Here is a 24505-nt window from a genome sequence, read left to right as displayed (position 1 = left end):
CCACAGCATTGGGTGGTGTTGGGGTGGGGACACACAACTCCACAGCACTTGTGCTGGCAGCATGAGGACAAGAATTCAGGTCCCCAGAACCCATGTGAATGCTGGGTAGGCATGGCAGCCTGCCTGTAATTGCAGCCATAGACAGAGATGATGATGAGGGATCCCCAGAGCAGGCTAGTTAGGGAGATTAGTCACATTGGATGAGCTCTGGGTTTAATTAAGAGACCTTCCCTCAAGGAAAAAGGTGGACAAGTGATTGAAGATGGTTCCTAACATAAGCTTCAGGCCTCCTTGTGCACATCCATACACACATGTGTGCCCATACACATGCAAAAGTGCACATGCATATCACATACACCTTAAAAGAAGGAAGAAAGGTGAAAAAAAATCTCTCTCACGTATATGTAGATTACCCTGGAGACTCAATACTTGAGTCACAGACTGTAAGATTAAGTCATATGGAGCTGAAGCCACAGAAGGAATTAAAGACATGCCACTGCTGAGACAAAAAACTTGCTCAGCTGGGACAACCCCATTCTGAGGTTCAGAAAGGTTTTTAAAACCTACCCAGGAGGCCTGATCACCAAAGAGACAAGTTCATCCTGGTCCTTGTCCATCACTCCAGAGTGGATGCCATTAAGACACAAGAAGAGAGATGACCACAAGGGACTGAGAAGCAGGTACCACAGCCACCTGCAGACTTGTGGCTAAGAATTCCGCAACCATACAGGGTAGAGTGTGAGAGACATTCTCGGAGTGAGTTTCCTAGACTTTCTGGTTCTCACATCCCAGGGAGACCACTGGGTGTCTGCTAAAACTCAGGCCCTTTGCAACCCGAAGGTCATCCTCGGCGGCCTGAGTGTGGGTAGATTGCTAGAGTGCTATAGTGAGTTCACGCCTCAGTGGGCATTGTCATGCTTTGATGACACCTCCACACAAAAATGCACAGTCACTTCTAGAGCATCTAGAAATGTCTGGAACATTCTCAGAGTTGCCGCTACCTGTGGTCATGAGTGGAGCTTTAGCCAAGTTTAAAGCAGTGTCATCCCTGCCGGGCCGATGGGATAGACACACAGGCGCATAGTGGGCTCTGGGACCCTGGCCAGCTCCAGTCGGTCTGCTCCTAACAAGGCTCTCTGTCCATCTGCATTTGAAACTTTACCAATCCCCAGGCCACCTGGGGACTCTCAGGACAGTGCCATCTGACAAGGGGCTGGTTCCTGGGCATCTAGAGCCTCTGTCCCCAGCACACACTCCCAACACACTTCAGTGAAACCGTCTTTCCTGAGTGTAGCACTTGGACCAGATATGAACACAGATGGAGACAATAAAAGACAGGAGGTCCCCGGGAGCCACTTGCCAACACCACAAATGAAGAAAGATTCACACAGTAGACCCTGAACGGATTCCCAGGAGCCCTTGCCAAAAGAGGGTAAGCAAAGCTCAATGAAACTGTGTTTTCTTTGTTTAAGCCACAGTGTTGGATGCCTGGAAATCAGGTTATAAAATGCTTCATGTTGCTTTGCACAGGATACATACAGTAAGACAACCTGGTGACAAGATTTCCACGGGACCAATTTCTCACCCTGACTATGGGGACAATATCAATAAAGACCGTCTGATAAGTTGAAGACCTTGTCTGGAGGTGGGGATGTTCAATGGGATGTTTCATCTGTCAAGTGATTTTCTAGATCTGATAAGGCCACTTCTATAGTAAGGCCACTTAATTGAAGGAACCATTTCCTCTAGACAAATGACATTGCCATTAAAACCCAGAAAACAGCAGAATGTCTGGAATACATGTTGTGTTGCCCTGTTCTTTTCCAGTCAAGTGGGAGGAAGAACACAGCTTGATTCCATCATTAGTGACACTGTGGTCACCTATTTCCCTTCCACACACACAACCACCCCTCAAACCACTCTCTACAGACTCAGGCAGGCAAAGTCCAGAACCACTCAATGTCAATTCTCTTCTTGGGCAGAGGAGACCTTCTGATCTACAGCTGTCTCCATTCCCCATGCCCCACATGCCAATCCAGTATGGATCCTCCATTCACAACACTCAGCCGTAAGCATCTGTTGAGTGGTCTTAATGGCAGCTGGCAGTGTGATGCCCGGTTAGAAAGAATGTACTTTACCTGACATCTGTGAACGTGAGTCTCAGACCGGGTCCAGACACACCAAAGTTGTTAAAGTCTGTCCTGACGGTTTTGAGCATCTACTTGGCAAAGTGTCATAGGCTGCTCTGCCCAGCTCCCTTCCCTCTGGAATTTAGAACTTTGGAATGTTCCAGACAAAGGTGCTCGGGTAACTAGGTGACCAGCTCTCAGTGAACAGGATAGCTGGGAAGAGGAGAGAGAAGAGAGGGGAAGGAGGGAGGGGTGGAGAAAGGAAAGAAGAAGGGAGAGAAAAGACATAGGAAAGACAGAAAAAGAGATAGAGGGAGGTGGGAGAGATAGAGAAGAATCAGAGGAAGGAAATGGGGGAGAGGGACAGAGAAAAGAGAGCGAGGACAAAGAGAGGAAGAGGCATCTGCTTCTCAGAGAATGCACGGCACATAGATGGCTGAACCAAGTGTCTTCAGACTGGCCTGAAAGTCACCGTCCAAGAGACACTCCTGAAAGTGAGTAGATAGGCTGCCAGGACCTGGACCCTTTCCAGCCCTTAGGACACCTTTGTTCCCTGAGCATTGACATCAGCACCAAGCAAGAGTCACACAATTGCTGAGCAATGGCTGCATTAAACAAAAGTCCCTGAACAGAAATTGCTGGACACTCACTGCAGTGTAGCTTGAATGTCAATGATTGTGGGGGGGGGGGAGGCGGGGAGGCGGGGAGGCAAGACCATCTGGCAGTGTGCATGAGGCCTGGCCTGTCGTCCTTGTCTCTGTCGTTAGCTTTCTGTGACCCCTGAGTAAGTCACCTGACTTCTGGAAACTCTAAGTCCCCATTAACCAGAAGAAGAAGAGGTTCAATTAGAGCCATGGCCTTTAGACTATTTTAAATTGCTCAGCTTTGTCTTGATTTGAAATCACTTATACGGTACAGGGCCATAGAATCGTACAAAGCCATAGAGTTGTGTGCACATTTAACTTTCAGCAATATCAACAATATTGACTGTGTGTGGGCTGCCAAAGGAGCAGGCTGGGAGGGAGGCCACATGGAAGAGAGGAAGGAGGGAGGAAGGGAGGGAGGGTACAGAGGGAAAGGAAGGAGAATTAAGTACTGGGGAAAGGGGCCTCCTGCGGAGGTGTCTCCATCAGTCTTAGCATCTAGAGTCTCCTGGCAAGGTAAGCCTCTGCCTGGACAGCATGTGACCTTGGAACTTACAAGTTCCTAAGCCAGGTCCTTCAGCTAGAGCAAGCGTCGCTCTGCTGCTCTCTCAGATGCTGGGACACTGAGGTGCACTGTGTCTACCTGTGCCTCAGTACTCTCCAAAACAGGTTTTCAGGATTTGCTTCCCTGACGAGGCAACCTTAGACCCTTGCACCCTTTCATCTGAACCACGGCACAGCCTTGCTGTTACACAGCTGTTCTATGGAACTCAGACCGGGGAGCCCAGAGCCCTGCCATGTTGATGCCCTTCAACCCCAACAGGGCCCTCCTACAATACGTTCATATATCTCTGCGACTTGTGGAACACGGCGGGGAAACTATGAACCGACTTGTAGTTTAGCTCGTCTGTCTGCACCACAACTTTACATTGTTTTTCACTGTGCATGTTGATGGGATGTGGTACGATGCTTTACAACACAATCTATGAGGAACACACAGGGTGACCAGACTAACCATTCTTCAAACTCTTGTCACCTGTTGCACTCCAAATATTTCAAATCCTTATTGTTCTGTGGTTCAAAATCCAATCGTCAACCTAAACCTGATGAAAGTAAGAAGCCCCCCCCCCCCCCCCCGCAACCCTTTTCTTGCTTCTTCACACAGGTAAGTGCACTTCTTGGCTGAAGAACCCCAACCAACTCACACTTGCCTTCCTCAAAGCTGATCATCAAGGCAACCACTGAAAATGACTCCACGTGGTTCAAGTCGTACCCAGTTTCCTGTTCCAACCAAAGCGACTGGCCCTCTGCCCGACGCTGTAGAAATTCAACCCGCGTTGGTTTAATTGATCGAACAGATTCAATTTCCTAGCAGGACACTCTGAAACATTCCAGGGATGTAATTATCCTTCTGGGAAACAAGAAGCCAAACGTTAATTGAGCCTGGAACTACCTTCTCGTGTCTGGCTGGTAAATATATACGTGTATACCCTCTGTTTTCTGCCTCCGATTAGAACATTAATTCTCAGCTGACAGCAATTTGGCCACCAATCAAAAGGCTGCAATGTCTAGAGTCACATTTGGGTGTCCCCCTGGGTGAGGGCTGCTGGCCTCTCTTGCGGATAGTGGCCAGAGACATCATGTGACATAGAACGGTGAAGTTTTTTGTTGTTGTTGCTCCAAAGGTTAATAATGATGAAGGTGAGCACCCTGCACTTAAGAGAACGTTTGTAAACAGTCAGAGGCTACCATTGCTGTTTAGGACACTGAAATGGAGTTCCCAGAGTTACCCCTGGGAGGGTTTCTAGGCCCCGATCAAGGACAGGGCCCCTAGACAGTGTCCAGCAGAATGCAGAGCTGGTGAGAACGAGGTGAACATACTAAAAGAAACTCGGGACCGTGGCCCAATAAACAAGACTGAGACAGAGGAAAACCACACAGGGATGTCCTGGATCTTAGAGCAGTGGCTCTTATCTTTGACTGTCCCAGTGAGGCCAGTTCTGATAGGCAGGCAGAGGAAGGAGCAATCCAGTGACAGGCAGATCAGCCTAGAGAGTGAGAGGAGAAACTCTGGCCTGCAGCCCCACTGTCCCAGCCCATCTGCTGGGAACCTAATGATGCTGCAGCTTCAAATGCTTTATGGCAAGTACCACACACAGTATGGAAGATCCTCATTTACTGTTGTATTATGTTTAAATTAATGGTTATCAGTGCATCTAATTGTAAAAATCACTGTGACATTCACACACACACACACACACACACACACACATACACACACACATTGTTTTTTTTTTCATTGTTTCCAGTCCCCTGACCATCTTCTGCTGGCCCCCATTGACATTCCCTCTGCTTTCCCTCATTTGCATTTCTACACCTGAGAGAAAACATGCACTAATCCTCCTTCCCTATCTGACTTACTCCATCTCATCCACTATGCAAACAACTCGGCTTTTCCTTCTTTAAGGCCCAATTATAGTCATCACCTCTGTGTACCTGTTACTTCCTTGTTGCTGACAGATTGTCTCACAAAGGAAACTGACAGGAACAATCACTTTGCTCATAGCCAATGATGTCACAGAAGGAGAATGGTTTGAGAGGCAACAGGAACTTGTGGCAAGGAGAACTTGTGGCTGACCTCAGATTAGAAGTCAGGAGGCATGTGTAGATGGCCTAGGCTGATTTCCTGCAGGTTCCCTGGCTGTCTGTCTAGACTCTGAGATCTCTGTGCCCAGGTTAGTTGTTTCTGTGGGTCCCTTGTGATTTCTTTGACCCCTCTAGCTTGTACAGTCCTTCCTCCCTCTCTTCTGCAGGATTCCCGGCCCAGTACTTGACTTTCTCAACTTGATATGCCATGCTTGTTGACACCCATGGGAGGCCCGCCCCTTTCTGAACAACTAGAGTGGATTGGGGGAGGGGCAGAGGGAACAAGAGAAGAAGAGGGAGGGGAAACTGAGGTCAGGATGTAAAATAAATGAGCAAATTTAATTTTTTGAGCTCTATCTAATTTTTTTTGATTTTTTGATTTTTTTATTGAGCTCTACATTTTTCTCTGCTCCCCTCCCTGCCTTTCCCCTCCCCTTCAACCCTCCCCCAAGGTTCTCATGCTCCCAATTTACTCAGAAGATCTTGTCTTTTTCTACTTCCCATGTAGATTAGATCTATGTATGTCTATCTTAGTGTCCTCACTGTTGTCTAAGGAAAATGGATGGAGCTAAAAAACATCATTTTGAGGGAGGTAACCCAGACACGGAAAGACAAGTATCACATTTACTCACTCATCAGTGGTTTTTAAACATAAAGCAAAAAAACAAAACCAGCCCACAAATCACAATCCCAGAGAACTTAGACAGCAAATTTAATTTTTTAAAAAAGCAGAAAACAGAGCACTCTGGCTAGGATCAGAGCTGCATGACAAGGTTCTGCCCTGTGACTTACCACCACCCTCTGTCTCTAGCCCCAAAGGTTCTACAACCCCAACCGCACTGCCAGCTGGAGACCACATTCAGATACAGGAGCCAGTGGGGCGATCCTACACTCAAACCGCAACAATGCTGTGTAAAGTACTTTCTTCATTTCCCATTGTCTCTCTGGACCCCCAAACTCAGAGTCTCCCCATGGTGGAGCAGGGCACGAATCCTTTTGAAAGCACAGGCTGGGAAGGAGGTCTTTGCTGTTTTACCCACGCTCCTCTTAGAATCCACCACCTCCTTGCTGCAAAGACAGTTGTAGCCATGAGGCAAAAGAGCTGCCTGCCTGAGAGCACGGCCTATGGATCTCATTTCACTGGACTCCTGAATAAGTTGAGACCAGCCACATAATCCCCTTTTGATTAACTTACAGACCATACTTAGAGTTTTTAATGATGTCTGAACAAACCTCTACTTTTGTTTTTTATAAGATAATGTAGCCATGAGGGCAACACCTCTCCACACTTGCCATAGTGCATGAGACACAGGTGAGTCCCAAATGGCGCTCACACTGGTAAAACATGCACACACAGGCCGGTTCACACAGGCTGGCTCACTGGGCCTCCTTCTTCTGTCCCAGTTATTTAGAGTACTTAAAATACCTGGTCTCATTAGTGGAGAAAATCAAGTTCTTGTTCCCGGGTAATCTTCCTTGCAAAAATCTTTAAAAACACCAAAAGGAACAGATAATTTCCAGACAAAACCGTGTAGAAACTTGAAGAACAGTACTTAAAATATTTTTAACAATCTAACAAGTAAAAATTTATATCTGATATCCAATTTGTAATTTCAAGGAATTCAAGGAGGCATAAAAATTTTAACCATAACAAGTAGGAAAATCAGTCAATTAAAGTAACTCACAGCCAGGTATAATGAATGACAGATGCTGGTAATCCCAGGAGCTTGAAGTAGGGGGATTGCATCACGAAGAGCTTGTGTGCCCAGAGAAGAAGACTCTGTCTCAGACAAAAAGAAACAAGAAAAAAAAAGAAAGAAAAGAAAAAAGAAAGAAAGAAAAAAAGGAGAGAAAGAAAATTAAATTAAAACAGAAGTCATATATAACATAAAACACTATCAGGGATTTAACTGTTATCATGACTATACTATATACAATAAAAAGCTATAGTATAAACAATATGGGGTCATGGAAAATAGAACATAAGATGCCAATGTGTTGGATTTCTAAAATATAAGCTACATGTGTGAGATGAGTGAAAATATTAGATTAATAATAAATTATAACCTCAAATATTTCATAATTCCAGGTTACTGACTCAAAGGCCTAACAGGAGAAAAATCCTCAAAATCAAAAACCACTGCAAAAACATAAAAATGTGTTCTGAGGAAAGCTATGCAGAGTCAAAGTTCCTTGGGGACAGAGCTGGGCAGCCAGCGTGTGGCTGGAGATCAGTGGAAAGGGCAGAGACCAGAAAAAAAAAAGAAGAAACATGAGAGACTTTCCTCCAAATGTCTGGAAATGCGCCATGGAGTATGAGTCACTTGTGAAGAAGAATGGAGTTCCGTCATCTGGAAAGTGGACGCAACTGGACATGAGCTCACTCCAAGAGCAACACAGTATCCTCTGCCCTTCTGCTCTATGGAAGCCAGCAGGCCCGGGATGATTCCTGCCCACCTTGATGAGTATACATTTTCCTTAGGCAATCTACTAACTCATCCTCCAAGAACCAGCTTCACAGAAGCACCCAGAAATGGTGGTTGATCATCTCCAGGGTCACCCCTTAGTGGTATAATTGTGTCATTGTCCTAGTTAGCCTTGACTGTTGAGGGACTGATCAGATCTGATTGGCCTGTGGGCATGTCTCAGGTGGAGGTACTGCCTTGAGCATCAGTTGATGTTGGAGGCCCCATCCACCATGAGTAGCACCATTCCTTAGGCAGGTTGTCATTGGCTACATGAGAAAGCTAGCTCAGCATGAACCTGTGAGCGAGCCTGTAAGCAATGTTCCTCCTGGGTTTTGACTTCCTGTGCTGAATCCCCTCACTTCTGGGCTAGAACCTGGAAGGGTACCCTAAACACACCCTTTCCTCCCTCAAATTGTTCTTGGCCATTCCCGTTTATCACAGCAACACAATGAATCAGTAATATTCCCATTGATGGGAAAAGTTAGTCACTACCTTAGTCACGACCTTATAGAACGCAGGAAAAAAGGAACCAAGAAGGAACACAGGTGGTCTCCAGTTATGTTGGTCAAACTCCTTCCTAAAATATTCAAAACAATCCATCCAAATACAGGGTCAACAAAGTAAGACATTGGATAGACAGGCATTTATCATTTCTTATAAGCTTCTTTAATCTTGCATATTTTCTTGAGTGAAAGTTGAGAGGCACAGATTGCCCATCTGGTCGATTTTGCTATGTTAATTTATCTCAAATACAGATTTTTTTCTCAGCATAAAGGCTCTAGGAAATTCTCCCTCTTTCTCTCTAATGAGCTCCTAACAAGCAACTCACCTACTGCCTCACTTTACAGGAACAGGACGATCTCACGGCATCTCTGCCTCTCCACTTTTCTTGCATTTCTGAGCTTTTTAAGGTAAAACCTACCTTTATTCCTGGTGTGAGCAGCCATACTCTTCCTTAGCCGGCACATTTCCAGAGGTAGATATAATAAGCACTGATAATGAGCACTTCCTCAGCTGCCAAATCAATGGCAACTTCTTACATTAACAACTTCGCTCTACTTGGTAGATTCTACAGAGTCACTGTGATAAGCCTGGAGGCAGCTTTGACAAAGGCTGTAAGACCTGTATCTTTGGGTTTATTAAGACAGTGGGTCTAACTTGAAGAGGGCCAGAAATCGGAGCCCAGGTGCCTTCCATCGCTTGAGAGCCAGCGACCCCCGCCCTAGGCTTTCATCTTCACCATGGCTGAGCTGATCCAAAAGAAGCTGCAGGGAGAAGTGGAGAAATACCAACAGCTGCAGAAGGACTTGAGTAAATCCATGTCAGGGAGGCAGAAGCTTGAGGCCCAGCTAACAGAAAATAATATCATGAAGGAGGAACTGGTCTTGCTGGATGGATCCAACGTAGTCTTTAAGCTGCTGGGACCCGTGCTTGTCAAACAGGAGCTAGGGGAGGCTCGGGCCACGGTGGGGAAGAGGCTAGACTATATCACAGCGGAAATTAAGCGCTACGAATCGCAGCTTCGGGACCTTGAGTGGCAGTCAGAGCAACAGAGGGAAACCCTTGCTCAGCTGCAGCAGGAGTTCCAGCGAGCCCAGGCAGCAAAGGCTCCTGGGAAGGCCTGACCCGCATGGAAGTGGGAGGGGAGGGAAGGGAGAGGCAGCTCCAGGGTCCCCACTAGAATAGCCAATAAAATGTAAACAAAAGGAAAAAAAATAAAAATTAAAATTAAAAAAAGACCTGTATCTTTTTTGATGAGGGCCCAGATCCTTCCAGGAAGTGATGGTTCATAATTATCTTGTTTCCTTAACTGCAACTTTTAAGGCTTGTAGCAGTTACTTTTGGTCGCTGTGATACAACACTGTGGACATTCTCTGACCCTAAACATCTTTACTTATGGCCAAATATATGACTTGGCTTGCTTCTGCGTACTTAGCCCTATCCGCATTTCCCACATGGCTTGCTAGGGTTGGCCACCCAGGGGGTTTTCAAGCAGCAAGCGGGCTTTTCCCATCCCATTGTTCACTATTCAGAAGTTGTTCAAGGTCCTGAATAAAGCCTAGGAAAAGAGAGCCACGTGTGGCGCTTTTCTTGCTGGTCAAGAGGAACGCCGCACTCCACCTACCTAATTTTCTGTCCTATCAGAGGGCCAAGGCAGTCTCTTTATTAACCAATGAAAATAACACAGAACAGAAGGCCCATCTACATCATTTTCCCTTTTTCTATTTAAACAAAAAAGAAAGACTTTCACTTTAACATAGTAAAATTACATATAACAAAACAGTTATTGAGTAAGAATTACAGTTACAATATTTATATCTATTTTATCTTTATCTTAATAATGGAAAACTATAACTATAACTAACCATTCTTCAACTCCATCAAAGACTCCAGAAGGATATAATATTACCTAAGTAAACAAGAAGTAAGCAACTTCCACAACTCTAGAAATGACAGAGACATCTTGCTGCCTGGACAGTCACCCAAAGTTCCTTTGTATTGTTGGGGCATCGATCTTCGGCCTTCAGGCCCATAATATCCAAAGACATTTCCAAGAAGCAGGAAATTTCAAAGGCAGTTCAGTCACTATCTGCTGTGTCCTGTAGAATGTCTCGCAGACTTTTTCATGAATCAGGAACCCCGAAAGATCATCTCACCTTTAGGCAAGTTCAGCAGTCCATTCTCTATGGGTTCTCTGTGTCCAGTTTATACAACAGTCCAGGAAAGAGCAGTGTCTTGCCCAAATGGCTAACCAACTCCCTAAGGAGCCTCTTCGATGTCCATCTTCCTCTTGAAGTAGATTGGTGCTCCCAGGAGCAGACATGTCTCATTGTCATGGAAAGCCCTAAGTTATTAAAACATTAAATGTCATGTTCTGTAGTCTTTGAAAGATATGAAGAATGTCTATCTGAAATATATCTATGCACATATAGAAAATCAGATTAACAATACTACAAGCTTGACTATTATCGATGATTATCCATTAACAACTTATATTTTTAATTATATATTGTATTTTTAAATGAACTACACAATCACAATACCTCAATCAAGATCAGAAATATATATACATATAACAAAATTGACCTTAAAATCCATACCAAAGCAAATTATTCATATCTATATCATATCCCCCTTTAAATGTAAAAGAACATTTATAAACAATATTTGGGAATATGGACGTAGTTATTTCTCTCCAAACTTCTTCCTGCTGTATAGGGGCGCAGTTAATCAGGTCTTTCACGGTATAAAATGTGTGCTAGATTCATCTCAGTTGGCAGTTGAGCAAGGTAATTTCTTGAGGGTGTTCATAGCAACCTTTCAGGAGGACAGGGTCTATCATACCATATTGGGATAGAAGCAATTCACAGGGTCATATCCTTTGTAAAAACAAAAGAAGAACTTTTATAAAGCATCATAACCTTAGATCCAAATTTTGAAGTCAAGGTATTTTCAAAATATCTATCTTTGATTAGTTCAGCAGCATTTATAAACAAAAGTCTTTTAGCAGCTGTTGCTCCTTCCTCAGCATTCAAACAATTCAAAGAGAGCATAATAACATATAGTATCAAGATTCTCTGTGTATTTTCCATCTTTATGCGGCTTTATTTTAACCTCTATTTCTTTTATTTTTACTTTTACTTTTTGAGACAGGTTCTCTGTATATCTTTGTCCTGGAATAACTCTGTAGATCAGGCTGTCCTTGAACTCATAGAGATCCACTTGTCTCTGCCTCCCAAGTGCTGGGATTAAAGGTGTGTGCTACAACTCCTTGAACTCTCAGAGATCTGTCTGTCTCTGCCTCCCAGGAATTGGGATTAAAGGTGTGTACTACCACACCCAACTACTCTTTTTCTTTCCTTTTAACTTTAAGAACTTTAACTTTTAGCCTGCATATATTTTTAACACATAGTAAACCATTTAGAGGTTTTCTTCATCTTTGAATCTCTCTTTACTGTATATCTCTTTTTCTGACCACATGAGTCTTTAATTTACTAAGCAATATGGAGAGCTGTGGCTTTGACAGCTATATCCAGCCCATTCCTTAGCTTTCCAGCCTCGTGGCTGAGGTAACAGTTGCAGCCATTTTTCTTGCCACAACTCTATGGCGTTTCAAGGTGCTTGCCAGCAAGCAAACTGCAGCATTCTGCTCACAGACCACACTCAGTTGGACTACCTGCCTGAAAGAGTCAGAGTTTGTCCTGGCAGGATAGCCCAGAAAGCCGGCATTTTAAAACAGCGCAGCTTTTTTCCTATTTCAGCTGAAAACCCGAAAAGCATGCGCTCAGCTTTTTATCAACACTGTTTAAGTGCTTTGCTGTAGGACCTTTTAAAAGAGCTGCAAGGTTTTTCAGCTAAAGCTGAGTCAGGAAGCCTCTCTTAGATGAGAGTGTTTGCTTGCTTCTAGCAAACAGCGCAGACCTGAGAAATTGCTGCCACCAAGAAAACATGCTTTACTCTATTCTTTCTCAAGCTTTCTCAGGCTTTTTGTGGATTCAGTTATCCACGTCTGGGTGCCATCTGTAGTGAGGGGCTCCGGGCAGGCCTGCTTTTCATCCCACACGGCTAGCTTAGCCCCAGAAATAACAACATACAAATTGTATTCATTTAAACACTGCCTGGCCCTTTATCTCTAGAGAGTTAGTTACTGGCTAACTCTCACATCTTGGTTAACCCATTTCTAATAATCTGTGTAGCACCACAAGGTGGTGGCTTACCGGAAAAGATTCAGCATGTCTGACCTGGTGGCTGGCTCCATGGCGTCTGCCTCATTGCCCTCTTCCCAGCATTCTGTACTGTTTACTCCACCTACCTAATTTTCTGTCCTATCAGAGGGCCAAGGCAGTCTCTTTATTAACCAATGAAAATAAAACATAACAGAAGGGCCATCTACATCAATGAATTAACATGGTTGGCAGTTTTTTGATCATTTGAACTCTACCTACAAGACAGAGGGTGAAAAGGCAAGGTAAGTATTCACGAATCTACGTGTTTGTCTAAGCATGCTCCTGGGAGTTTTATGAGTAGTTTTTGGTTTTTTATTTTTTATAATATAATGTCAGCTTTGGAATGAATAATGAATCTCAGTATTCAATAAGGATATATTCGAGAGCAAGGAAAGGTTTCCTCCACTTTAGCCTGAGAGTCTCTGCCTACAAGATGACCTGTCCCTATGATTCCTGCAGGTGTTATGTGCATGCACAAGCTGGAAGCCAGCAGAATCTCACCTTGTTTCTCTCTTTCTTAATTATCATCTCATACTTCCCTTTCCCCCTCCAAACATTAAGGCCTCTGTTTACATTAATTGTTGCCCCACACACACAGAGAGCTTACCATTTGAATAGGATAGACAATTGGTATGCTCTTCCTTAGGAAAGACTATTTCTTCTAGACTCAACATTTCTTAGCTACCTGAAGTTATTTGTGTAGGGTCAGTACTCTTGAGCTTCCCCACTCACGTGAGCACGCTACCCAGAGCTAGTGAAATCATGGTTCTTAGAGGAGAACCTGCAACCACCACTTCACTAAAACAGCATCATCCCTGACTATATTCCAAATATTTTTGTCCTCATCACCGCAAAGAAGTGGAGTCCTCACACCTCATCATGGAAGCTTCTCTTCACAACAGACAGAGGCCATTATAGAAAACCAAACAAGATGCAGGGTTGGGGATCCCAGTTCCATCTCCTGAATATAAGACTTGGAGGACATTGTGGAAGAATCAGTGGAAAAACTGCTAGAGGCAGGGGACCAGGGAGTTTGTTGTGAGATTGTGTCTTCTAACAATGTCTGAAGCTACACCCATGAATTCTACCAACAGGGCTACCCAAACACAAGCTAAACAAGGATGATGCAAATAAGCCCACTTCCCTTTTATGCGATAGATGCTTGGTCATCTTATCTGACTCTAGAAGATGGAAGCACTGCCAGAGAACATTCTGGTTCCTCCTCTCACTGGCAAAGGAATGGAGAGAGAGGGCATAATCAGTAATGGTCACACATCTGCTCTGAGAGTCAGAGCAAAGGTGATACTTCTGTAGATCCAGCAGGGAGCAGGGAGCAGCCTTCGTGACCTGTGCCCTAGAAAGCCTAGGCAGATGCAGTCATACTTCCCAGAGATGGAGCATAATAGGACTTAAATGTGTAAAACTCCAGAGCCCTCTGTGTGTGAGAGAGAGGCATTTTGATGTTCTTCGGGGACACGCTCATCTTAAAGGTTCCACACAGCTGCAGAGTCAGGAGTACGAAATCTTAGGGGTGGCTCTGACTGCAGTGCACTTGACTCCCAAGGAAGATGGATACCGTTTTCTGAGAGGCCTCGGCCCATCTGTGATCAGCGGCTCTCTCTGGGAAGGCAAAACCTCCATCTGTGGGTCACTCACAGCTAATGCTTTCAAAACCTCAAAACATCTGGATTTCAACCCCAGACAAGCAAAGCCAAAAACAAACAGGATCAGAGGAATGAGAAAGGAAGCCTTAGCCAGAAGAAGCCCCCAAATACCCATTTTGACTAAAAGCTTCACACATTTTTGAGACCCCCCACAGTGAGAAGTATTCTAGGACACATGAACAGAAGCCAAGTAGAACTTTATGAACTGAGAAGTCCAGGCATCTGTGACATGCCAAGAGGCCAGACTATTCGTTCAGTTCCAGTTACCTGGCATTGACTACAGGTCTCTTGGTTAAGCAAAAACCCAATAGAGAGTCATTGTATACACTCCCCAAATTCCCAAAGTGTGTGGCTCTACCCAAATAAGGAGCTGTCTTTCAGGAATGTTTTCTTCTGAAACTAATTAATCAAATTCAGTGATCCTTCCTGGTCCCCTACTTGGTCCAAATGTATTAATTACATGGTCTCACAAACTTCATCAAAGGTTAGTTAACCTACAGTAATTTGGTCTTAAGTCAACCACAGTTAAGAAGATCATGAATATGAGGCCTGTAACTCCTTGGGTCCCAATTACACCAACTCCAGCTCTCCTGAAATTTGCTTCCTGTAAACATGAACTTGTCTACAATGAATTGATTATGAAATTCTCTTGTCTGGCTAAACAACGATAAGCCAGATTTGTGCCTAAGAAAATAGTAAGCTGTATTTAAACATAATCATGTTAGGGCTAGAGATATGGCTCAGCAGTTAAGACATAGTACTGCTTTTGCAAAAGACCTAAGTTCAGTTCTTAGCAATCACACTGAGTGGCCCACAACTGCTTATAACTACGGTTCCAGGGGACCCAACATCCTCTTCTGGCCTACATGAGCACTGCACTCACATTCACACACACACACACACACACACACACACAACACACACACACAATTTAAAAAAATGGCAGAGCCAGGCATGGTAGCACATACCTTTAATTCCATCACTTGGGAGACGGAGGCAGGTGGATCTCTAAGTTAGAAGCCAGTCTGGTCTACAAAGGAAGTTCTAGGATAGCCAGGGCCACACAGAGAAACCCTTTCTTTCTTGTTTTTTAAATATTTTATTTATTTGTTTAGTATGTATACAGTATTCTTTCTTCAGTAGCAGAAGAAGGCACCAGGCCTCATTACAGATGGTTGTGAGCCACCATGTGGTTACTGGAAATTGAACTCAGGACCTTTGGAAGAACAGGCAATGCTCTTAACCACTGAGCCATCTCTCCAGCCCCGAGAAACCCTTTCTAAATAATAATAGCAACAGTAATAATAATAAAAACTTACTGTTGTTGCTATTTAATTATCTTTTATCAATTATATAATAATTTAAAAATATATAATTGTGTCTTTCATTTTGCAGCAACAGTTCATGTCCAATGTGCAAAGCCAATCTGCAATCCCTGCCCGTCCTCTGAGTTTCTACAAAGGGAAGTTGGATTCATGCAGGATGAAGGCTCAATGCTGTCAGATTTGCCTAATGAGCAGTGCACAGAAAGAGAACTGAAAAACCTCGTGTGCCCAGGGATTGAAGATGAAGGTCAGATGACAAGGAAATTTGGTCATTGGCTTGAAGGATAAAAGCCACCAATTGACCTAGAACGACGGGATGAAAAGGGATGTCTGAGGCAAGTGGATTCCTGACATCCTGCGCTAATGAGGGACTCGGGGTGACATCCTGCACTAAGGAGGAACTCTGGTGAAATAATGTTTATTGTAAGAAAATGATCATTGACATCTTTACTGTGTGTTTCCTCCAACCAACAGGAAAAGCCTAGAGCATTCTGGGAACAAAGTATTACCTGGGCAGGTTTTCAATAGCCAAACAAATGTAGATTTGCAACTTCAGCTCTAAAGTGGCAAGAGGAGTGTGTGCAAAGCCAATTCCTGTGAAAATTGCTTCATCCCAGGCTGGACAGATAGTTCCGTGGTTAGAGAGCGGAATGGCTATTGCAGAGGATGTGAGGTGTCTTTCCAGCATCTGGCAGGGTAGCTCAAGACTGTCTGTCACTCCAACTCCGTGTGGCATCATGCCTTTGATCCCACCATTCACTTCAGGATCTTTGTGAGTTCCAGGCTAGCCTGGTCTACATAGTGAATTTCAGGCCAGCCAGGGCTACACATGAGACTCAGGAGAAAATAAAAGAGGGCACACAAAAAGAGGTAGATATTCTCTGATTCGAACAATAATCCATATTTGTACTCTTTGTCTGGGTCTGCAAGTTTTGGTTATTCCTCACGTTAGAACACACCATCTATTGACTGTGTCCTTTGCCTTACAGAAGCTTCTCAGTTTCAGGCGGTCCCATTAATTGTTTCTCTGAGTATTTGTGCTACTGGAGTTATAGTTACAAAGTGGTCTTCTGTGGCTGTGCATTCAAGGCTACTTCGCACTTTCTCTTCTATGAGGTTCAATGTGGCCGGGTTTATGTTGAGGTCTTTGGTCCATCTGGACTTGAGTTTTGTGCATGGGGATAGATATGGATCTATTTTCATTCTTCTACTTGTTGATATTCAGTTATGCCAGCACCATTTGTTGAAGATGCTCTTTTTTCCCATTGTATAATTTCAGCTTTGTCAAAAGTCAAGTGTTTATAGGTGTGTGGATTAATAACAGAATCTTCAGTTTGATTCCATTGGTCCACCTGTCTGTTTTTATGCCAATACCAAGGAATGGTGAACGGCTGAAGTTCCTTTACTGTACAGGATTGTTTTGACTTTCCTGTGTTTTTGTTTTTCCATATGAATTTGAGTATTATTCTTTCAAGGTCTGTAAAGAATTGTGTTGGGATTTTGATGGGGATTGCATGGAATTAGTAGATTACCTTTGGTGGGATTGGCATTTTTAAGTAATGGTGGACAGGGTACCTGAACTGACTTTCTCCTATAATCAGATTGATGGCTTCCTTAATTGTCATCATAGAATCTTCATCTAGCAATTGATGCAAGCAGATGCAGAGATCCACAGCGACGTCCTGGGCTGAGCTCACAAATTGGAGTCGAGTAGAGGGAGGAGCGATAATATGAGCAAAGGGGCCATGATGGGGACACCCACTGAAACAGCTGACCTGAGCTAATGGGCGCTCACTGACTCCAGACTGACAGCAGAGGAACCAGCATAGGACTAAACTAGGCCCTCCGAATGTGGGTGACAGGTGAATAGCTGGGGTAGTCTGTGGGGCCACTGGTGGTGGCATCTGGATTTATCCCTACTGTTTGAACTAGGTTTTTGAAGCCCATTCTCTTTGGAGGGACACCTTGCCCAGTCTAGACATAGTGGGGAGGGCCTCAGTCCTGCCTCAAAGTGATGTACTCGACTTTGTTGATTCCCCATAGGAAGCCTTAACTTCTCTGAAGAGTGGCTATCAGGGTGGAGTAGGGGTAAGGTGGAGGGAGCGGGACTGGGATTGGTATGTAAAATGAGAGAAGATTATTTTATGAAAAGAATAAATAAATTTTTTTTTAAAAAAAAAAAGTGCCATCTATATGTCTGTCAGTTACTGGGGGCTGGGCCATTCTCACACCTGCGGAGACAAGGGTGGCATAGGAGATGAGCCTCCTGCTTGCCCAGAGCTTATTTCTAGAGGGAGGAGACAGCCAGAAAGACTTTCAAAGTCCTACCCCGAATCAGGCCAGTTTGCCAGTGTCAGAGAGGGCAGAACGGTTGTGCTGGCCCACGTCTGGTTGGTTGAACAGAGTCAAATGCTCACTCCATTCAGCCCACTATAGACAAGTTTGATACATTTCTTCCACTCAGTTCATTTGACACCCCAGGCAAGAACCCCTAGGCCTCCTTCCCTCTGCAACACTCCAACCAGGTCCTCTTCTGCAGCCACCAGCATGAGGACCGTGGTCAGAGTCCTGTGACTGACCTAGATGGGTTCAGACTATGAAACAAATCTGCCTTTTGAAAGCTCCATTGAGGCCCCAAGATGGCTGTTGGGGAAATAGGTAGAAAAGGAGACAAACTGCAGACTGAAGCAGGTTAAATAGTGACAGTGAGGAGAGTTGAGCAGGATTGAAGTCCTGAATAGGGAGACAGCAAGAGTGCAGATTCCGAGGTGGTAATGGATTGGCTTTGTACAGGTCCATGGCTCATGTGTGCAGATCACATGCATGCACACGTTTACATTCACACACACACGCACGCGCACACACACATACACACAAATAATATCTCTACACCAAAGCCTGCCATGGTCCAGCCTCAGACCTTTCAGGGGTTAGACTGAACTCATCCCCAAATACCTGGTGGGGCTGGGGCTAGGGGTGAGGTCAGAGCTTCAAATGCGGATTGGTTGTTTATGCTCAGTGGATAGTTTGAACCAGAACACACTCATAAGCTGCTCCCCACCCCCCACCCCCCACCCCAAACCTCACACTTCTAAGGCTGACTCAGAACCAAGTTGCTTCCTTGGCTCTTTAGTATCTCCATATGAATAGACGTCTTTTGAGAAGACCCCAGCCCAGGGTGGAACCTGGTCTGAGCAACCAGAACCCAGGCAACACTTCTTTGCATGGCTTCTGAGTCTTCAAAGTGCTGAATGAGTCTGACTGTGTCTGAGACATAGGAACAGACCAGGACCTATCAGCTATAATTAAATGTATACAATACTGCATAGGCATATATATAAATTAACAGTCTCTCCTGTGCTGATAATCCATGTATTGCTATTTAGTTCTATCTATCTCTCTATCTCTCTATCTCTCTATCTCTCTATCTATCTATCTATCTATCTATCTATCTATCTATCTATCTATCTATCTAATCTATATATCTATCTACAGGGTCTCACTAAGTAGCCCCGACTGGCCTGAAACCCAACCTGCTATGAGGGCTATGTAGATCAGGCTGAACTCACAGGAATCTCCCTGCCTCTACCTCCCAAGTGCTGTGCTTAACGGCATGCACCACTGTGCTGGACCAATATGTATTATATTCTTAATAGGACAAGCAAGCACATTCCAACATGAATTAATGCCTGCCTCCTAAAATGACCATTTAAGCTGAGCAGACTTCCTGGGGGAGTGATGGCAGCTGCACACTGCACTGAGGGATAACTGGGTGCCTTGAAGCGACATTGGTGCATTTTTTTTTTAAAATTCTAGTACCTAAAAGTTGTTGTGCATAAGCAGAACATTTCCTAAACAATAATGCTTAACAGCAAAACACTAGACCTTCAACTCTTAATATTCTCCCCTAAATTAAACCATCTTTTATTGTTCTTCTAATTATTCTAATTGTTATTGTGCTGTGATTCATTCTAATAGTTATTCCAATTACTCTCCAGCCTCGTGACCAGAAGAACTCATTAGATGCAGAATTTGTTGTCTCTTAGCATATCGTTAGTGTAAGATACACAGGACCTTGGAAAGCTGAATGATGTGTGAAAGGAGACCAGCAAGAGACTTTCTGATACTACAAGCTTGAGATTGGGCTTCTTGTTCAGAATATCGCATCCTGAATATATCTGAGGGCTTGCAAATGTGTTTGCAGAGGTACAGCTGTAATAGCAATATAACTATCCCACTTATGGTGTGCGTGCATTTCTGGCACAGAAATGCACATATATATGGAGACTGGAGTAGAGCCTTGTTTTTAGACTAGGCTTCTCACTGCCCTGGTGCTCTCCATGTAGGATAGGCTGCCTTGATTTCTGACGGTCTGGCTATGTGGGTCTAAAAAGTTTATATAACTACTTCCATGTTGGATGATGACATACAGGGGCACCTTAACCGGTGATCCTGGGCCATGGTCACTCACACTGACTCAAAATGAATTGTTTCTTGTTTCCCTTGAAGTGAGTGCCATGTTTTATATGGGTGGGGGTGAGACTTGAAAATATTCAAATGCTTATGTAAATTTAACCATGATCTAGTCAGACACTTGGGAAACAAAAAAGCTAATTCTGAGTTTTAATTACCTTGAAGGCTAAGCCTCTCTGAGCCTGTTCTAATTCTGGATGAGGAAAAAAAAATTGAGCAGTCTTCTAATTAGAATACTTTTGTGACAAAAGCTGGGCTTCTCATTTATTAGCCTGCCTGAGGACCTTCACAAAGTCACTCAAGGCTCTTCTTAACTCCCACAACAGAAACAAATAGGTGTGAGCACACGGAACTGGCTTCTCCATCACTATGTCACTACCTTTGTGGTGTCGCTTCTGAGCTGGAAGAATTGCATTCATTTCTTTTATGGAAGTTTTCAATGATCCTGCTGTGTGAGTGTGTGTGTGTGTGTGTGTGTGTGTGTGTGTGTGTGTGTGTGTGTAAGCTCTAGTCTGACAGCTCATAATCAAAGGCAGGAAAGTTCCGGGTGAGGTGTGTCAAGCCCCAAGCCTTTCTAGCATTGGTAAGGTTGGTAAGAACTTTCTGAGAAAAGTAATTTAAACATCACTAAGGTAAGTAAACCATCTCGAGCTCCTTAGGGCAGATCTAGTGACTTCCTGTTACCTGTCAATATTCAAAGTACTGGAAGGAAAATGAGACCCTCTAAAATAACCCCATCCAGGTATTGGTGGGTCCCTTTCCCTTCCCCTAGTCCTGCAATGTGTGATCCAGCCTTCCTTGTCCTCCACTGTCCATGGTGAGCAGATGCTCTGCAGGGCTGTGGATTAGCAGTTTAGTACCCAGTCCCCAGCCCTACCTCTGGGCTACAGTTTCTCTCTGCTCACTTTGAATTTGTGCTTCTGGCTAACACCCCATCAAAAACGGGTTGATGGGTCTCCAACCCTGCACAGCCCTGGGATAACAGAAGTAGGCAATTGCCACACCTGGCTTTCTATATAGGTGCGAAGAATCTGAACTCTTAGCACCTGACCTATCTCTTCTTAGTCCTGACCTTCAACTTCTGCTCCCTCTGCCTCCAAGTCCCAAGTCCTGGATTGCAGGCGTGCACCACCACACTCAGTGAAGTCTTTTCTAATTGGTGTTTTCCAAAGACTAAGGAGACTCTCAGCTTTTTTCTAGGAAGCAATTCCTCAGCACAGATCTAGGTGTCTGTATTAGTGAGTTTCCCTCCCCTCCCACTGAAACCCGAGACTGGAGGGCTCTAACTTCCTCAACATTTACATTACAAACAAACAACTCCAGGTGCTGGAGAAAGATAGCACTGGTTTCTAAAACTCACCTGAGGCTTTGGGACACATTTGCATCTCAAAGGGGCAAAGAAGGCTTTTACAATGGCAGGTTTTCTGAAAGAAATTCTCTAAGAAAAGAGAGGTCAGGGTCTGGGGGCAGGGAGAAGAGGGTCTGAGGTCTAATTATTCTAAAAGTAAACCCGTGCCTCCTAGGAGAGGAAAACAAGGAACTGAAGATTGAGGCAGGGGAGGAAGGGAACATTATGGAGGTTGAGAAGGAAAGGAGGCCTTAAGTTGTAACTTGGTGAAAACAGAGAATCAAGAATTCTAATACAACCAATGGTATCTGCTTAAGGCTTTCTCCCTCTGCCTATTGTAAACTTGCCGCTTGCTGGGAGTCCCACCAGAAACCCCCTTTGTAGAAAAGAGCATGTTCTAACACACCATGAGACCCCAGTGAGTCCTGGCTCACTCTCACTTACTTCAGGCTCCCTGGATTGTCAGGTGTCAGATCATCAGGGCCATGGTGCAGAGAGATGCAGCCACATCTTCCAGCCTGACACGCCTCTGTGGGAGATTCTCCAGGGCTGATGGATGAGAAGTGTATGGTAACGGGCCTGTGGTTAGAGGACGGCTCTCAGGCGCTAGGTCTCTTTCCATTTGTGTTTTGGGGATCACCCTGGGTCCCCAGGCTTGCATAGTAGGTGCTTTTGCCTGCTGAGCCATTTTGCCAACCTTACTCTGGACTCCTCTCTCTCTCTCTCTCTCTCTCTCTCTCTCTCTCTCTCCATTTAGTTTTAACATCTTAAACATTTATGTATCAGTTAAAACAAATTTAAATATCATTGTGTCTTTACACAAGCCTATATTTTCTTCCTAGTTATAATGATACATAATCTAAGATTTAACTTTTCAAAAATACATTGTTTCCATGCATAATTAGCACATAGTTTCAATCCGCTACTTAAATAATTTCTTTGGATCATTTGGATTTTTAAACCTATGTATTTTATTACATCGTTAATTATTTTAAAGTAATTTAAAAATTTTTTGTATGCAGTGTATTTGACCATATTCTTCCCCTCCCCCAAATCCTCCTAGATTCTCTCATCTTCTGATCCCAGGAACTTAATGTTCTTTCTCTTAAAAAAAAAACCCTAAAAATAAACAACAAAAACATTCATAAAACAACCAAAAAACCAAAATTATTTTCAAAATATCAGCAAGCATAGCAACAACAGAAAGCACATTTTAAAAAGCAAACAACACACAAACAAACAAACAAAAAACATGTCATCCATTTTATGGTGGCTAACTACTCTTGAGCATGAGGCCTGCCCCGGAGTATGCTTTAAATACCCAGTGAGACTCCACTGGAGGGAACTCATGTTTCCTTTGCAGTCAGGGAACAGTTGCAAACAGCTTTTTGGTTAGGAGTGGGACCCTGTGTCCACTCCCCCTTCTCAGTGCTGAAACTCCATAGCTTGAATTTGCGCAGGACATGTGCACACTGTCACAGTCTCATTTGAGCTCATATGTGTACCAGCTATGTCCTGTCTGAAAGACCCTGTTTCTATGGTGTTGTTGCTAGAACCACCACATCCAAAAGCGAGGCTCTCCCCACCCCCCACCCCACCTTCCTTCACTACATCACTACAGGCCAATATGACAAGTAATTCTAAAGATCATTGCAACACCTTTCTAGGTCACCATTGTTCCGTATTTTCCCTATGCACTTGCTCCAGACCCTCACCCCATAAAGTTCACACCATCACAGCCTGCTGTCTCCCTAGTCTCCCTAGGTCCATCCTTATGTCCTTCCTTCCCTCCCTCCCTCCTTCCCCTCTCCTCCCATCCTGCCCTGCCCATCTCTCTCTTCCCTACACAGAGGAGCCCTTTCACGTCATCCCTCCCCCCATGCACAACAAATTTTTCCTTGAAGTCTGTTGTGTGGAGTGATTTTCCTGGCATTCTTGTTGCCAGGATAGATACCCTGTCCCTGCAAAACACAGTCATCCACCACCTCTGGCTCTGACATTATTTCTGCCCCCTTTTCAAGTAGATTTCTGAGCCTTAACGGGAGGTGTTCAACGGAGACACCCTACTTAGGACTGAGTGCTCCAAGGCCTCTCACTCTCTGCCCACTGTCCAGTGCGCTGTGGGTCTCTGTGTTAATTACCAGCAGGGCCTCACCACGTAACTCTCGCTAGCCCAGAACTGGCCGTGTGGATAAGGTTAGGATGGCCTTAAACTCACAAAATTCTGCCTGCTTCTGCCTCCTGAGCACCGAGAGTAAAGGTGTGAGCACTCATGCCCAGTCACTCTGGATTATTGATACCGATGACAAAGATCATGTCTCTTTTTACAGCCAAGTTCTTAAGCAGTGAGGAAAAGATGAACATTTCTCTCCAAAGGTAGCTTTTCTGAGGCTCAAAAGTTGCTTCAAGATGGGTGTTTGAAATGTTCTCTTTAGCTAGTGATATTAGCCAACCAGAAAACAGACTCAAACCTCAGGGCTCTGTCTGCTGTGGCCAGACAGTCATCAAATTCTCATCAGTGAAGAACACTGACATAGAAGCATCACCACTGTTTTCTCATGGGGTGGGAGAGTGCCCTACAGTTAAGCTGCAGCAGCTCCATGTTATTTAACAAAATTAGCAGTTGCCCCTTGTCCTGGAGGCTGATTACTAGATGGAGTGGGGGGCTAATCCTCTTTCAGGCTGATGTGTGAATGGACTCCGGGGCTCATGTGACTGATCATGAGCTTAGATGGGTGACAGTGAATGTGGGGGACACTGCTGAGGGCGGGTAAGGTGGCACAGACTGGTTTTACCCTCAGAACCAGATCAGCGACTCTGCAGTGACCGTCACCTATTCTTCTTCATCCTGTGGAAATCCGCATGGATACAAGGATGCCACAGCCCCTAACCTGAGATGCTCACAAGTCCACATAAAGGCATTACTAAGGTGCACAGTTGCAAACCCCATTTACATTACCCAGGGGCTGCTGAAACTTGTCACTGTTTAAAGCTGGGTGAGCACACCCAGAAGCCACCGTGGATCCTTCCTGTCCATCCTCCAACCCAAGAACTAAAGGCAGAGGAGCCTGGGACCATACA

At 44.4% G+C, this 24505-nt stretch overlaps 1 pseudogene across 3 annotated transcripts; it reads left to right on the top strand.

Moving 5' to 3' along the window:
* The first annotated feature begins 2372 nt into the window (after window positions 1–2372).
* Window positions 2373–16445, top strand: LOC148123152 (prefoldin subunit 6 pseudogene; annotated as a pseudogene). 3 transcript variants are annotated; one of them, XR_015737297.1, is made up of 4 exons: window positions 2373–2623; window positions 3939–4243; window positions 6231–6331; window positions 15674–16445. The product of XR_015737297.1 is annotated as a prefoldin subunit 6 pseudogene, transcript variant X2 (transcript). The 3 variants fall into 3 exon arrangements; XR_015737298.1 differs by lacking the exons at window positions 2373–2623; window positions 3939–4243 and adding an exon at window positions 5223–5508; XR_015737296.1 differs by lacking the exons at window positions 2373–2623; window positions 3939–4243; window positions 6231–6331; window positions 15674–16445 and adding exons at window positions 5416–5508; window positions 7509–9557.
* The last annotated feature ends 8060 nt before the right edge of the window (window positions 16446–24505 follow it).

Source organism: Myodes glareolus, chromosome 2 (assembly GCF_982192425.1).
Source record: "Myodes glareolus chromosome 2, mMyoGla1.1, whole genome shotgun sequence".
NCBI lineage: Eukaryota > Metazoa > Chordata > Mammalia > Rodentia > Cricetidae > Myodes > Myodes glareolus.
Note: the sequence above shows the minus strand (reverse complement) of the source record. Positions and strands in the feature narration are given on the sequence as shown.